The 16734-nt window shown below is 27.0% G+C and overlaps 1 pseudogene; it reads left to right on the top strand.

The window, feature by feature from the left end:
• The window catches only part of LOC135133719 (neural-cadherin-like), a 221691-nt pseudogene that overhangs the window by 175530 nt on the left and 29427 nt on the right, over nucleotides 1–16734 (top strand).

Raw genomic sequence — 16734 nt, 5'->3', positions numbered from 1 at the left:
CTGCTATTCATTGTGTGATAAATATTTGAGCTTTGAATTTCGTCAATTTTTTTAAGGAAAAATAGCTTCTTCCGTAATTAATTTTCAGCGACAAAACTCAAACAAGTTATAATGAAAAAAATTCAAGTCGAGCCAGAAACAGTTTCTGTTTATTTAAGAGAAAAAAAAAAATGTTTTACAACTTTTCGGACTTCGAACATTCAACAAAAAAAAATGCCATTTATAGTGTATTTTAAATCACGTAAAGCTGAGCAACCGACAATTGAAACATTTTAGATTGAACACTCGAAAAATTGTATATCGAAAAATGGTAAAATTGAAAAATTTGTCAAATTAGAAAAACTAAAAATCCAGAAACAGAAAAATAAAAAAATAAAAAAAATAGAAAACAAAAATTAAAACAAAATATGAAAAATTGAAAAATTGGAAAAATGATAATTTTTAAAATCCAAAAATTGTGGAAACCAAAAACTGGAGATCTAAAAACGACACGGAAAATCAAAATTTTAGAATTCGAAAAATCGAAAATTTGAAGAAATAACGAATTGAAAAATTGAAAAACCGATAATTAAAAAATTGTGTAGTAATCGAAACAATTAAAAAGCTCAAAAATCCAAAGTTTGAAAAAACGAAAAATTGTTAAGCAGAAAAACTGAAGGAACCAAAAATCGAACAAATTGTTCAATCCAAATATTGAAGAAACGCAAAATTGGATCGAAAATATTAAAATAGGGAAACCGAAAAATGAAAGAATTCAAGAAACAAAAATTGAAAACTCGAATAGTTGAAAACAAGAAAAATAAAAAATCTAAGAAACGGAAAATCAAAATTATCAACAAGTTGAAACCTCGAAAAATTGCACAAACAAAAATCGAAGAATTGAAAGAAAAATGGAGGAATCAAATCATCGTAAAATGGAAAAATGAAGAACCGAAAAATTGAAAAATCGAGAAATAGAGAAATGGAAAATTGGAAAAAATAAAAATTTGTAAAATCGAGCAATTCAGAATTTGAGAATTCTAAAGATTGTAAAATCGAAAAATTGAAAAATTAAAAAATCGGTAAACACAAAAAATTAAAAAAACTGGAAAAATGATACATCGTAAAATCCAAAAATTGTGAAAACAAAAATTTTAAATCGAAAAACTGAAAGTGGGGAAACTTATGGATCGAAAAATTGAAAACAGGAAAAATTAAAAATCTTAAAAAACGAAAAATCGAAAATTTGAAGAAATAAATTGAAATATCGAAAAATTGAAGACTTGAATTAAAGAATTCTATAATTGAAAAATTGCAAACCGAAAAATCGTAGAAACGAACAATTGAAAAGTCCAAAAAACGAAAAACTGTTAAACAGAAAAATTGAAAACTGAAGGGACCAAAAGTTGAGAAATCAAAAAATCAAAAAATATAATAATCGAAAAGTTGGAAATCGAAGAATCAAAAATCCAAAGATTGAAAAATGACAAACTAAAGGAACCAAAAATTAAAAAGTCAGAAAATTCAAAAATCGAAAAATTGAAAGAAAAATCTAAAAATCAAAACAGTGAAATGGAAAATTGAAGAAACGAAAAATTGCAAATACGAAAAATCAAAAATTTAAAATGCGAAAAATTGAAAATTTCAAGAAATGAATTGAAAAATCGAAAAATTGCAAATCGAAAAATCGAAGAAATGAAAAATTGAAAAAATTAAAAATTGTGAAACATAAAAATTGAACAACAAAAAAACTGAAGGAACCAAAAGTCAAAATGTCAAAAAATTGAAAAATTTTAAATGAAAAAATTGAAGATACGGAAAATTGAATCGAAAATTTTAAAATAGGGAAAACGGAAAACTGGAAAAATTGTATGATAGAAAACGAAAATTCGAAAATTCGGATAGTTAAAAACACGAAAAATTTAAAATCAGGAAAATCAAAATTATTAACGATTTAAAAAGTCGAAAAATTGGAGACACAAAAATCGAAAAATCCAAAATTTGGAAGAAAAATCGATGGAAAATTGGAGAAAAAAAATTGTAAAATCGAGTAGTTCAAAATTCCAGAAATCGAAACACTATAAATCGAAAAATTGAAAAATCGCAAAATCGAAAAATTATTTAAAAGCAAAATTGTAAAATTCAGAAATTTCATGTTTGAGAAATCGAAACATTTAAAACCAAAAAATTGCAAATCGAAATATTAGAAATTGAAAATTAAAAAAAAAAAATAGAAAAATCGAAAAATTAAAAAATAAAGAATGGGATATCTGCAAACTGGAACAAATGTAAGATCGAAACATAATAAAATCGAAAAATTCTAAATAAAAAAATTGAGGTAACGAGGAAACTCAAAAAACTGAAAGTTGAAAATATGAAAAATTAGGAATCTAAAATAAAATGAAAATTCGGGAAAATCAAAAAATATAAATTCGAAAAATTGCAAAAGAAAAATTGAAGAATTAAAAAATCGGTTGACTGGAAAATCGGAAAATTGAAAAACCGAGAAATTGAAAAACCGAAATCTGGAAAATCAAAATTATCAAAACATTGAAAAATCGAAAAATGGGAGAAACAAAAATTGAAAAATCAAAAGTCGAAAAGCGAAAAATTGTCAAAATTAAAAAATTGAAAATTCGGGAAATTGTAAAATGGTAAAATTGAAAAATTGAAAAACTGAATAATCGAAAAATTGCAAAAAAAAAAAATGTAAAATCGAGCAAAATTTGGGAAATCGAATCATCGAATATCGTTGTATAATTGAAAAATTAAAGAATGGAAAAACTGAAAAAATGGAAAATTGTAACATCGAAAAATTTCAGATCGAAAAGCTAAAAAACCGAAAAATTTAAAATCGCGAAATTCAAATTTATTAAAAAATTCAAAAATCGAAAAGTTGGAAAGACTAAAAATTAAAAATATAAAAATGAAACATCGAAAAATTGAAAAATTGGAAAAACAAAAAATTGTAACATCCAAAAATTGGAAATACGAAAACTGGAAATTTAAAAAATGGAAAACCGAAAATCTAAGAACTGAAAAATCGACACATTGAAGAACTTAAAAACTGAAAAATGGAAATTTCGAAAGAACGAAAAATTAAAAACTGAGAAAATGAAAAATCGAAAACCTGAAGAACACAAATAAAAAAATTAAACAAAAAATGTTAAAACGAAAAATTGAAAAATCGGAAAATTGAAAAATGATAACATCCAAAAGTATCAAATCGAAACGTTGAATAACGAAAATTTGGAAAATTGAAAAATTTATAATTTCGTATTCCAAATGATTGAAAAATTGAAAATCGAAAACTTGAAAACACGAAAACTTAAAAATCTAAAAAATCACAAATATAAAAAAATAAAAAAAATAAAAAAAAAACAAAAACTAAAAATTGAGAAACAGAAAAATCGAAAAATTGGAAAATCGAGATACCAAAAAATTGTAAGAATGAAAAATTCAAAACACAAAATTAAAATTCTAAAACCTCAAATTCCCGAAAATTAAAACAAATTGTAGAAGCAAAAAATAGAAAAATTGGCAAATCGAAAAATGATAAAATGGATAATAATAATTGAAGAAAGAAAAAATTGAAAATCTAAAAAATGAAATATCGAAAAACTGATTAAATTAAGATCGGAAAAATGGAAATATCTAAAGAACGAAAAATAAAAAATTGAGAAACTGAAAAATAAAAATAAAATGGAAAATCGAGAAACCGAAAAATTGAAGAAGCGAAAAATTGAAAACGCAAAATTAAAAATCTAGAATCTCTAAATATCCAAAAATTAAAAAAAAATTGTCAAAACGAAACATCGAAAAATCGGGAAATCGAAAAATGGTAACATCCAAAAATTTCAATTCAAAAGTTGAAGAAACGAAAAATTGAAAATCGACAAATTCAAAAGTATATAATATTGAAAATTTGAAAATCGAAAAATGGAAACATCCAAAAATTTCAAATCAAAAGTTGAAGAAACGAAAAATTGAAAATCGACAAATTCAAAAGTATATAATATTGAAAATTTGAAAATCGAAAAAAATATCGAGAAATTCTAACATCGAAAAATTTCAAACCAAAAAGTTAAAACAAAAAATTGAAAACCAAAAAATGTTACTTCGGGAAACTCAAAATTATCAAAAAATTGAAAAATCAAAAAGACTAAAAATTAAAACTAAAAAATGAAATATCGAAAAAATTGCAACATCCAAAAACTGAAAACAGGAAATTTTCAAAATTTAAAAAATGAACAATTGAAAATCCAAAAAATTGAAGAAACGAAAAACTGAAAAATGAGAATATTCAAAGAAGGAAAAATAAAAAATTGAGAAACTGAAATATCAAAAAACTGAAAAATCGAGGAATAGAAAAATGATTATAAGATCTAAAAATTCAAGAGATACAAAAATTTAAGATCTAAAAATTGTAATTCGAAAAATACAAATTCTAGAAAATGAAAATAAAATTAAAAATCTGAAACCTCAAAAGATCCAAAACTTAAAAAAAAATGTTCGATTTTTCGAATCCAAATATTTTAAATTGAAAAATTGAGGAAAAGAAAAATTGAAAACTCGAGAAATTTAGCGTCAACAAATTCAAAATTATTGAAAAATTGAAAATCGAAAACTTGAAAACACGAAAACTTAAAAATCTCAAAAAATCGAGAGATGAAGAAGTGAAAAATTGAAAATGCAACGTCGAGAAAACCAAAAACTAAAATTGGAGAAACTGAAAAATCGAGAAATTAAAAAATTGTAAGAAAAATTGAAAACACAAAAAAATGTAAAATCGAAAAATTGGAAAATCCAAAAATTAAAAATTGAAAATCTGGAAAATAGAAAAATTATAAAATCGAACAATTAAAGATCTAGGTACTAAAAATGGAAAAGTTGAAAACAGGAAAAATTAAGATATACATAAAAATTGAAATATCTAAAAAAGTCGAAACAATTGGAAATCCTAAAATCGACCGTGACTAAAATTCGTAGATAAATCTCTCACTGCTTAAAATATAGCCTATTAAAAAGATATAAACATATTTTTTTTAGTTTCGTTTGTCTTCTCTGACTCGGCAATTTAGAGTACGTAACGGTAATAGAAATAAGGTGAAGTATGTATTCATATTTACAATTACGATTCCCTGAAGATTCGGTCGAAACTGCAGCCAGTATTGCCATTAGTCACAGGGACCGGATTATCTTGCTAATTATGAAAATATTAAAGTAAAAAAAGGGAGTACTTTGACAAAGTAGGTGATAGTTACTTTATTCAAGTGATCTTTATATTTCGTATTTCAAATATTTATCTCAGCTATCTCCGAACGAACTCCACTCCTACTAGTACATACTTCACTCACTGAGAGAGACATCGCTAATCATTTCGCTCCCCAGAAACCCCCAATACACCAACAATTAAAATTTCGCTTAAATTCCGCTTCCCCAGCCTCCCGATTACAAAATCCCCTTCAGCGCCTTACCGTCACGCTCCCCTTCATTATTAACCCCGTTCGTTCCGACCTCCCAATCGTCCTAATTAAATCACAATCACCATCACGCTTCCCCCGGAAGCACGGCCAATTAATACCGGAACGTCTCTTTCCTGCAGACACCGACAACCAGCGTGTGATCATCCACGTGAGGGACGTCAACGACGAGCCGCCCTACTTCATCAACCGGCCCCTGCCCATGCAGGCCGTCGTCCAGCTGAACGCCCCCCCGAACACGCCCGTCTTCACCCTGCAGGCCCGCGACCCCGACACCGACCACAACATCCACTACTTCATCGTGCGCGACCGCACCGGGGGCCGCTTCGAGGTGGACGAGCGCTCCGGGGTGGTGCGCACCAGGGGCACGGACGTCTTCCAGCTGGACATGGAGTACGTGCTGTACGTGAAGGCGGAGGACCAGAACGGGAGGGTGGACGAGCGGCGCTTCCAGAGCACTCCGGAGGAGAGGCTGTCGATAGTTGGCGGGAAAAGAGCGCCCCAGTTCTACATGCCGAGCTACGAGGCGGAGATTCCGGAGAACCAGAAGAAGGACTCGGAGTGAGTAGAGGGGGTTGAGAAATTTTTTTATAGTTTCCGCTTGTGTGGAAAATGGCTTTATTGGGTCTGAATTCAGTTTTGGAATACTTAAGGGTGATGAAACTGCAGGTTGATGTGTTACTTAAGGGTGTACTAGCGACGTGAGAGTAAACGAGGCTGAAATAATGACAGACGCCATTCCAAATTTCACTTTCGTCTTTACGCTTGACTGGCATTGGGATGTGTCTGCGTGTTGACGGCTCGTACATTTTTAGATGGAAACAAATCCATTGATTTTTCCAATAAAAAAATAAAACGTGAGACAAGGGAATCCATTTTCCGGAGGAAATATTTTAACTCATCTGTTTTTTAAGAAAGATTCTGTATTAAGCTATGAAGATTATTAATTAGTGAATGCAGTCAACCGAATTGGATTATTAATTGTTAGATAGTGTTATTATTGGCCAAAATCGGACTTATTTTAGCAAGTACTAGCCCCGCCCACCCACCCTCTATTTTCTTAGAGGATATGCCATCTGCCAAAATCAGTCTTATCTTAGCAAGTACTAGTCCCGCCCACCCGCCCTCTATTTTCTTATAGAGGAGGTGATTTTCCAAAATCAGTCTTATCTGAGCAAGTAGTTGCTAAGATTTTGGCAAATGATGGCGGGTGGGCGGGGCTAGTACTAGCGCTAATGTAAGACTGATTTCGGCAAATGACATACCCTCTAAGAAAATGAAGGGTGGGTGGGTGGGGCTTATAATTTTTATAAAATGAGGAAACAAGAGCTTATGTAGAAAATTTTGTGTTTCGTTTAGTTACTGTATATTTTTGTTAAAATAAAATGTCAAATGAGAATATAAATTTTGAAAAAAATGTTTGTAGTTGTATATTTTGTATATCGTAAAACATGGAGTTTTTATGATATTTATGGATTGTTTAATTTTTCCTTTTTTCAATTTTATTTTTTTCAATTTTTCGTTTCTTCAATTTTTGATTTGCAAATTTTTTACTTTTTATTTTAAATTGTGTGTAATAATACTCATAACATTCATAACAATTATAATTTTTAAAATTATTCAGCTTTTCAATTTTTAAATTTTGGCTTTTAATTTTTCAATTTCACAATATTTAATTTTTCAAAATTTCGATCTTGCAATGTTACAGTTTTTCGCTTTTGACGCTTCCATAATTTTTCGATTTTACAATTTTTGAGTTTTCAAATTTTCTTTAATCAATTTGTTTTTTCTCTTTCCAATTTTTCGAGTTTTTTCGATTTTTATTATTTCAGTGTTACAATCTATCGTTTCTTCAGTGCTAAGATTGGCAATTCTTCGATTTTTCACTTTTTTGAATTTTGCAAATTTTCATTCTTTTAACTTTACAGTTTTGACGTCAACATGATTTTTCAATTTTACAATTTTCGGATTTCCCAATTTTTCGATGTTTCTTGTTTCCAACTTTTCAATTCATTAATTTTTTTCGATTTTTAAGATTTTCAGTGTTACAGTTTCATGGTTCGGTTTGCAATTTTTCGATTTTACAGTTTTTCGATTTTGCAAATTTTCGTTTTTTCAGTTCTTCGATTTTCTACTTTCTCCGATTTTTTAGTTTTTCAATTTTTCAATTTTCTTCAATTTTTTAGTTTTTCGATTTTTAATTTTTCGGTTTTTCAAAGTTCTGATTTTATAATTTTTCTCTTTTTCAATGTGAAATTTTGCAATTGTTGGATTTTTCAGTTTTTTGATTTCCAACTTTTCGGTTTTCAATTTTTAGAATATTCAATTTTTCTCTTTTTCAGTTTTAGATTTTTTAGTATCTCGATTTTTCAATTTTTCATTTCTTCAATTTTGATTTGCAAATTTTTCTAGTCTTTATTTTAAATCGTATGTCATAAGAATTAGAATTTTTAAAATTATGCATTCACTTTTTTTTTCTTTCTAATTTTTCAATTCAATAATTTTTTTTTAGTTTTTTCGATTTTTAGTTTTTCAGTGTTTCAATCTCTCGTTTGTTCAGTGTTTCGATTGGCAATTCTTCGATTTTTCACTTTTTCTCATTTTTTCTATTTTCCAATTCCCTGATTTTTCGATTTTACAGTTGATTAATTTTTTTTAGATTTGTAAGATTTTCCGATTTTTCGTTTTTCAATGTTTCATTTTTCGGTTACTTCATGCTTCGATTTGCAATTTTTCGGTTTTTCAGTTTTTTGATTTTTCAACTTTTCAATTTACTCCAACTATTTAGTTTTTCGATTTTTAATTTTTCGGTTTTTCGAAGTTCTGATTTTATAATTCTTTTTTGTGAAATTTTTCAATTTTTGGATTTTTCAATTTTTCGGTTTCCAACTTTTCGGTTTTCAACTTTTGGAATATTTAATTATTCTTTTTTTCAATTTTTGATTCGCAATTTTTCTATCACTTTTCCAATTTTACGGTTTTAGAATTTTTCCATTTTTCAGTTATTGGATTTTAATTTTTCATATTCTCCATATTTAATTTTTCAGTTTTTCGATCTTCCAATGTTACAGTTTTTCGACTCTACAATTTTGACGTTTTCATAATTTTTCGATATTACAAATTTTGATTTGCAAGTTTTCTACTTTTTATTTTAAATTGTGTCATAACACTCATAACACTCAACAATTATAATTTTTAAAATTATTCACTTTTTAATTTTACAATTTTCTAAATTTGTCTTTTTCATTTATTGAATTTTAAAACATTTTCAGTTTTTCGAAATTGCAATTTTGACGCTTCCATTATTTTTCGATTTTACAATTTTTGAGTTTTCAAATTTTCTTTAATCAATTTGTTTTTTCTTCTTTCCAATTTCTCGAGTTTTTTCGATTTTTATTATTTCAGTGTTTCAATCTATCGTTTCTTCAGTGCTAAGATTGGCAATTCTTCGATTTTTTACTTTTTCGAGTTTTGGAAATTTTTAATGTTTTCATTTTTTTAACTTTACAGTTTTGACGTCAACCTGATTTTTCGATTTTACAATTTTCGGATTTTCCAATTTTTCGGTGTTTCTTGTTTCCAACTTTTCAATTCATTAATTTTTTTCGATTTTTAAGCTTTTTCGATTTTCAGATTTTCAGTGTTACAGTTTCATGCTTCGATTTGCAATTTTTCGATTTTCCAGTTTTTCGATTTTGCAAATTTTCGTTTTTTCAGTTCTTCGATCTTCTATTTTCTCCGATTTTTTAGTTTTTCAATTTTTCAACTTTCTCCAATTTTTTAGTTTTTTGATTTTTAATTTTTCGGTTTTTCAAAGTTCTGATTTTATAATTTTTCTTTCTTTCAATGTGAAATTTTGCAATTGTTGGATTTTTCAGTTTTTCGATTTCCAACTTTTCGGTTTTCAATTTCAATATTTAATTTTTCTCTTTTTCAGTTTTAGATTTTTTAGTGTCTCGATTTTTCAATTCTTGATTTCTTCAATTTTGATTTGCAAATTTTTCTAGTTTTTTTTTAGATTGTATGTCATAACAATTATAATTTTTAAAATTATGTATTCACTCTTTCGAGTCGATTCCTTTTTTTTTTTCTTTACAATTTTTCAATTCAATAATTTTTTTTGGTTTTTAAGTTTTTTCGGTTTTTAGTTTTTCAGTGTTTCAATCTCTCGTTTGTTCAGTGTTTCGATTGGAAATTCTTCGATTTTTCACTTTTTCTCATTTTTTCGATTTTTAAATTACGCGTTCTAATTTTTCAATGTCTGGATATTTAATTTTTAATTTTTTCAATATTTCAATGTTACAATTTTTGGATTTTACAGTTTTGACGAATCCATGATTTTTCGAGTTTACATTTTTTGAATTTTCCACTTCCATGATTTTTCGATTTTAGTTGATTAATTTTTTTAGATTTTTAAGATTTTCCGATTTTTCGTTTTTCAATGTTTCAGTTTTCCGTTTCTTCATGCTTCGATTTGCAATTTTTCGGTTTTTCAGTTTTTTGATTTTTTAACTTTTCAACTTTCTCCGACTATTTAGTTTTTCGATTTTTAATTTTTCAGTTTTTCAAAGTTTTGATTTTATAATTTTTTTGTGAAAGTTTTCAATTTTTGGATGTTTCCATTTTTCGTTTTCCAACTTTTCGGTTTTCAACTTTTAGAATATTTAATTTTTCCTTTTTTCAATTTTTGATTTGCAATTTTTCTATTCACTTTTTCAGTTTTACGGTTTTAGAATTTTTCCATTTTTCAGTTATTGGATTTTAATTTTTCGTATTCTCCATATTTAATTTTTCAATTTTTCGATCTTCCAATGTTATAGTTTTTCGACTTTACAATTTTGACGTTTCCATAATTTTTCGATATTACAATTTTTGGGTTTTCCATAGTTGCAACTCAAAAAAAATCGAAAAATTAAAAATTGGGAAAATGGGAAAGGGGAAAAGTGAAAAACTGTATACTGCAAAAAAATGAAAAATCCAAAAAAAAAATAGAAATCAAAAAACTCTAGAAATGGAAAATTGAAACATCGGGTATTCGAAAAAGGGTAAATCTGAAAAACTGCAAACTAAAGAAACGAAACAATGAGGAAACGAAAAATTGAAAAAACTAGAAATTTAAAACCAGGACAATCAAAATTAAACGAAAATTGAAAAATCGAAGAAATACGAATCGTAAAACTGAAAGGTTGAAAGATAAAAAGTTGAAAAATTAAAAAGCTAAAAATTTGAAAAATTGCAAATCATCAAACTGAAGGCAGCACATATTGAAAAATAAAAAATTGAGAAACTGAAAAATCGAAAAATTGGGGAAAGGAAAAATTGAACAATCGAAAAATCAATAAATTGAGAAAACCAAAAATTGTAAAATCAAAAAATCGAAAATGGGAAAAATAAAAAATTGTAAAATGGAAAAATTAAAGATATCTACAGGCCACCAGACACCCCCGCAACCAAAATTAAAGATAAAAATTAAAATTTCTAGAAATTAAAAATAAGGAAACTGCAAAATCCAAGAATTAAAAAATTTAAAAATTGAAGAACTAAAAATTAAAGTTGAAAAATCAAAATTCAAACTGTAACTTTGGAAAATTGCAAATCGGGAAATAGAAAAATTGAAAATTAAGAAACCGAGATATCGAAAAAATGAATAATACAAAAATCAAAAAATTTAAGAAACGAAAAATCGGAAAATTAGAAATCGAAAAACTAAAAGAAAATCGAGAAATTGAAAAACCGAAAAATTAAAAATAAGGAAATTGAAAAATGAGAAAATAGGTGACCACATATTTGGAAAATCGTGAAATAGTAAATCGGGAGACTAAAGAAACCAAAAATTGAAAAATTTCAAACGAAAAATTGAAAAATATAAAAATTTTAAATCGGGAAACTCGAAATTATTGAAAAATTGAAAAATCAAAAAGTTGGAAACACGAAACATTAAAAATCTCAAGATTGAAAAATCGAAATAATAAGAAATTGAACAAATTGAAAACTTGAAAGAGTGAAAAATTGTAAAATCTAAAAAATTGAATAGAAAATCAGAAAACTAAAAATTTAAAAATTGCGAATCGACAAAGGAAGCAAAAATTGAAAAATAAAGAACGGAGAAACTGAAAAATCGAAAACGTGACAAATTGGAAAATCCAAGAAATGAAAAATCGATACATGGAAAACTGAAAAACGAATGTGTTTAAAATCGAGAAATGGAAAATGGGGGAAACGAAAAATTATAAAATGGAAAAATTGAAGACAGAAAATCGAAAATACGAAAAATTAAAAGCAAGGAAACTGAAAAATGCAAGAATTGAAAACCTAAAAACTGAAGAACTGAAAACTCAAAAATTAAAAAAGTTGAAAAAGCTAAATTTGGAAAGCTGCAAATCGAGTAATTGGAAAACGAAAAATTAAAAACGAAACTGGAAAATGAAAAAATAGTGGACCAAAAAATTGGAAAATCGTAAAATTTTAAATTGGAAGGCTAAAGAAACGAAAAGTTGAAAAATCGAAAAATGAAAAACTGGGAAACAGAAAATTAAAAAAATTCAAAAACCAAAAATGAAAAAGTGAAAGCTCGAAAAATTAGAGGAACGAAAAATTGGAAAATTAAAAACTGAGAAACTGAAAAATTGAGTGGAGAGAAAAATTGCAAATCGAAAAATTGAAGAAACGAAGTATTGAAAAATCGAAAAATTTGAAAACGAAAAACGGGAAAAAACTTACATTTGTAGAATCGAGAAATTGAAAAACGAAAAATTAAAAATGAAGAAATTGAAAAATGAAAAAATAGTGGATCAAAAAATTGAAAAACAGTAAAATTGGAAATTGGGAAATTAAACAAACGAAAAATTGAAGAAACGAAAAATTGTAAAATCTAAAAACTTTAAATCGGCAAACTCGAAATGATTGGAAGATTGAAAAATCAAAACTTGAGAAAGCGCAAAACTGAAAAATTTAATAAATGAAAATAGAAAAACTAAAGGAACGGAAATTTAAAAATTAAAAAAAAACGAAGAATTACACAATCGAAAATTTGAAGAAACGAAACAGTAAACTGAAAAATTAAAAATAGGGTATCTGTAAAATTGAAAAATGCGACAGTTCAAAAAACAAAAATTAAAAACTGAAAACTCGAAAAATTGGAGGAACGAAAAATTGGAAAATTAAAAATTGAGAAACTGAAAAATCCAGCAGAGTAAAAAATTGAAGAAACGAAGAATTGAACAATCGAAAAATAAGAAAAACGCAAAACGGAAAAAAAACTAGTAAAGTAGAAGCGAGAAAAGAAAATTCGATACATGGAAAACGGAAAAACGAATATTTTTAAAATCAAAAAAGGGAAAATGGGGGAAACGAAAAATTGTAAAATGGAAAAATTGAAGACAGAAAATTGAAAATACGAAAAATTATAAACATGGAAACTAAAAAATCCAAGAATTTAAAACTTAAAAACTGAAGAACTGAAAACTCAAAAATGAAAAAAGTTGAAAAAACTAAATTTGGAAAATTGCAAATCGAGTAGTTCGAAAACGAAAAATTAAAAAACGAAACTGGAAAATGAAAAAATAGTTGCCCAAAAAATTGCAAAATCGTAAATTAAAAATCTAAAAAAGAAAAGTAGAAAAACTTAAGGAACGAAAAAGCAAAAGTTTGAAAAAACGAAAAAGTGTAAAAAGGAAAAATTATAAAATCGAAAAACTGAAGAAACGAAAAATTGAAGAAATCAAACTTTCTGTTTCGAAAAATTAAAAATTGGGAAACTGAAAATTAAAAAAATCCAAAAATTAAAAATGAAAAAATGAAAGCTCGAAAAATTAGAGGAACGAAAAATTGAAAAATTAATAATTGAGAAACTAAAAAATCGAGTGGAGTGAAAAATTGCAAATCGAAAAATTGAAGAAACGAAGAATTGAAAAATCGAAAAATTAGGAAAACGAAAAACGGGAAAAAACATTTGTAGAATGAGAAATTGAAAAAACTAAAAATTAAAAATCAAGAAATAGTGGATCAAAAAATTGAAAAACAGTAAAATTGGAAATTGGGACATTAAACAAACGAAAAATTGAAGAAATGAAAAGTTGTAAAATCTAAAAATTTTAAATCGGGAAACTCGAAATTGTCGGAAAACCGGAAAATCCAAATTTGGGAATTACGCAAAAATGAAAAATGCAAAAAATTAACATACAAAATCAGAAAAGGTACGAAAATTTAAAAATTTCGAAAAACAGAACAATTGAAAAATTAAAAATTGGGAAACTGAAAGACCGAATGGAGTGAAAGATTGCAAAACCAAAAATTGAAGAAACGAAGAATTACAAAAACAAAATAAAAAATTTGAAAAATTGAATCAGCAAAAAAATTTAAAAACGAGAAATTGAAAAATGGGAAAAAGAAAAATTGCAGACGAAACAGTTGAAGAAATGAGAATCAAAAAATCGAAAAATTGCAGATTGTAAAAGAAGCGAAAATTTGAATAAACAAAAGATTGGAAGTTGGAAAATCGTAAATTAAAATTAAAGGAACTGAAAGTGGAAAAACTGCAGATCGAAGAATTGTAAAATCAAAACATTTCAAATCGAGAAATTGAAATGACAATGGAAAACCGAAAAATTATAAATCGAAAAACTGAAGGGACGAGAAATTGAAAAACATAAAAATTTAAAATGGGGTAATTAATTATCTAAAATTTGAAAAATCGAAAAGTTGAAGACGAGAAAAATTAAAAATCTAAAAGATAGCAGGAGAACTGAAGAAAGCAAAAATTAAAAAACGGAAGATTGTAGAAATGAAAAATTGAAAAAACGAAAAACTAAAAAATCGTAAAAAGAAAAATTGAAGACATGAAAAGTTGAAAAATATAAAAAATTTAAACTGTGAAACACGAAATTGATGGAAAATTGAGAAATCGAAAAGCAAAGAACACGAAAAATTAAAAATCTAAAACATGAAATATGAAAACTGAAGGAAAAATCAAAAAAGGTAAGAAAGGAAAAACTGAAAAAAAAATGGAGAAATCGTAATATTAAAAATCAAAAAACCGAAGACACGAAAAATTGGAAAATCGAAAAATTGAATAATAGAAAAATTGAATAACCAAAACACTGAAAAATACAAAATTAAACAACTAAAAACTTCAAAAATGGGAGGAACAAACAAAAAAAAAGAAATTGAAAAACGAAGGATTATCAAAACAATCGTAAAAGCAAATAATTGTAACACCAAGACAATGAAAAATTGAAAAATCGAAAATTGCACACACAAAATTCGAAAAATTGTAAAATTAAAAGCAAGGAAACTGAAAAATCGGAAAATTTAAAATCGAGAAATTGAAAAACTTTAAAAGAACATTTTTTTTAATTAGGAAATGGAATTTGTAGACTATAACAATTATTTTCTGGAGAGTTACTTCATCACCATTGGACTGAACATATATTTATAATTACAAGCAGCGTTAATCAATTTGTAGTTAATTTTCAAATATAGTTTCTTCGTTAATGGGTTACACATTCATCAGGATTACTATTGTTTTGTACTTCGGGAAAAGCAATTTTCTTAATGCATTTTTTGTTTTTACCGGAATCGGAAACTATTATTATTAGAGTTTATTGCTGCAGAAATATATCGTGTTCTGATCCAATCTCATATAAAAAAATATTATTTTTCTAACAACAAATTTAACTACTGATAAATGTAACATTCATTAGCATTATTATCAACATCACAACAGGCTAGCATTTGATAAATAACTTTATTTAAACAAGTCGGATAAGAGACTTAAAAAAAAGACCCTGAAGTTAAAAAAAAAGCTTTCAAGCTCTGCTCATAACAATTTAAAACTGTAGACTCTACTCACTCGTCTTTTTTCTACATAAATAAAATTAATTATTTTGTCTTGAGAGCTAAAACATCACTTTGTCTACTCGTTACATACATAATTATTTCGAAACATTCCAGACAAAATGAGTAATGTACAAAATGGAAAAAGCTGTACTTTGATAAATAAAGACACAGAAAATGAAGTTATTCAAAGTAGCCCAATTGATAAAAAAGGCACTAAAGACGATCTTCTTTGATAAAAAATAACTTCTTCGTCATTTTTTTTTGTTTCAGTGTTTTAAAAAAACATTCTCCTGTGCCAAAACATTTCACCCAAAACAATAAATAATCCACAACCAACACATTTTTAAGACGCAAATACCCACAGAAGCTTAGGTTTCAACCCGTTTTTATTCTAGTGGAAACAAATACAATCTTCTCTGATTAAAACCCGGAGTGTTACGTGTTGACAGGTGTTAGATTACCGGCTGCGCTAAATTTGCGAAGGTGTGAGCTAACCTTTAGCTGTCCGCCTCAGATTTGTGTCTCTTTGAAAATGGAAACCCGCTTCACGTCAAGTGTAGTAAATCAGTTGCAATGTATTTCAAAGCACGTGACTTCGTGGTTATAAACGTGAGTTTCTTATGGTTTAAAGGCTCGTAAAGCGCGGGAAAGTTTCATTGAGTTGTAAATCTATTGTACATAACACTGGAGGAATGCACGCACCTCTTACGTAATTAAATTCTTTAAAAACACCATTAAATTTCTCTTGTCCCGTGGATTAAAGTAAAGAGTGAGGTTAAAATTCATAGTAAAAACATAGATTCATATAGATGCGACATAGAGCCTGATTTTGCAAAACCACCCTTATTGACATTGGAGTCCTCAACCGCCAAAGGCAAGCGCCAAATTTAAATTGTCCATACCAATAAAAAAACTTGTTTCATTACAACTCGTCGCATGAGAACTTGTTTGATCTACAGACCAGAGCGCACTCAGGCCATTGTCGACTCTAAGCGTTCAGAAGCAATTTGGTTGGTTTGGACTATAATTTCTGCGGGAAATTTTGAATATTTTTGGTACATCATATTTAGATGATTTTATATATTTTGTTTAACTAAGAATTAATACTTTATTTGTGTTTTATAATAGCAAAACGTCTTAAACTAAGAATATTGTTGAAATCGTAATAACCCAATGGATTTTTTTCGGGAAAATGTTTTGGAAAGACTGTTCTATTTTGTATGAATTTTTAAATGTTCTTAGCGACAATTTTTGTGGTTGTTTTCGATACACTGTGAGAAAAAAAATGAAAAATTAAAATATTCGAAAAATCGAGAAATCTAAGAATCGAAAAATCGAAACCTTAAAAAATCGTAAGAATCGAAAAATGAAACATGAGAAAATCGAAAAAATGCAAAATTCAAAAATCCAAAATTTAAAAACCCAATAACAAAAA

Source organism: Zophobas morio, unplaced genomic scaffold, assembly GCF_036711695.1.
Source record: "Zophobas morio isolate AGI-343-1 ecotype UQ-CSIRO unplaced genomic scaffold, CSIRO_AGI_Zmor_V1 ptg000022l, whole genome shotgun sequence".
Classification (NCBI taxonomy): Eukaryota; Metazoa; Arthropoda; class Insecta; order Coleoptera; family Tenebrionidae; genus Zophobas; species Zophobas morio.
This window is presented reverse-complemented; position numbering and strand designations above follow the sequence as displayed.